The sequence below is a fragment of the Octopus bimaculoides genome, chromosome 8 (assembly GCF_001194135.2).
Source record: "Octopus bimaculoides isolate UCB-OBI-ISO-001 chromosome 8, ASM119413v2, whole genome shotgun sequence".
NCBI classification, from domain to species: Eukaryota; Metazoa; Mollusca; class Cephalopoda; order Octopoda; family Octopodidae; genus Octopus; species Octopus bimaculoides.
Genome location: NC_068988.1, coordinates 1,661,419 through 1,662,112, shown reverse-complemented (window position 1 = coordinate 1,662,112; position 694 = coordinate 1,661,419).

The window sequence follows — 694 nt, the reverse complement described above, 5'->3', positions numbered from 1 at the left end:
TATATATATGTATGTATGTATGTATGTATGTATGTATAAACGAGGATGATCCCAAAAGTAAGGTCTCCAAAACGCTGGGGACGCAGGGAAACTGTGCGTGCGGCTATTGGCAACACTGTGAAGTTCGCAGTTATTCGGGTTTTGAACGCAAAAGGCATTAAACCGATTGAAATTCATCGCCAATTAACGGAAGTGTATGGCGAATCGTGTATGGATGTCAAAAACGCCTGCAAGTGGTGTAGTGAGTTTGCAGCTGGTCGTACGAAGAAAGAAGCGGACAACCATCAATTTCCGACGAGACAGTCGCGAATATTCAGCAAATCCTGCGTGAAAATTGGCGGATCACTCTGGATGATCTCCGCATTTTGGTTCCTGAGGTTTCCCGAAGCACCATTCATAGGGTTTTGAGTGAAAAGTTGCAATATCGGAAGGTGTGCGCAAGAAGGGTCCCACGAATGCTCACATAAGACCATAAACGGCAATCCACCTTATAGTCTGAACTCGGCACCCAGTGACTACCACCTGTTCCCTAAGTTCAAAGAACATTTGACCGTAACGCGCTTCAGCAACGACGACGAGGTGAAAGATGAGATTCAACGCTTCGTCAACGAAAATGGCGGTGAGCTGGTACAACATAGGCATACAAAAACTGCCCCAGTGCCTACGAAAATGCATCGACCGAAATGGCGATTAT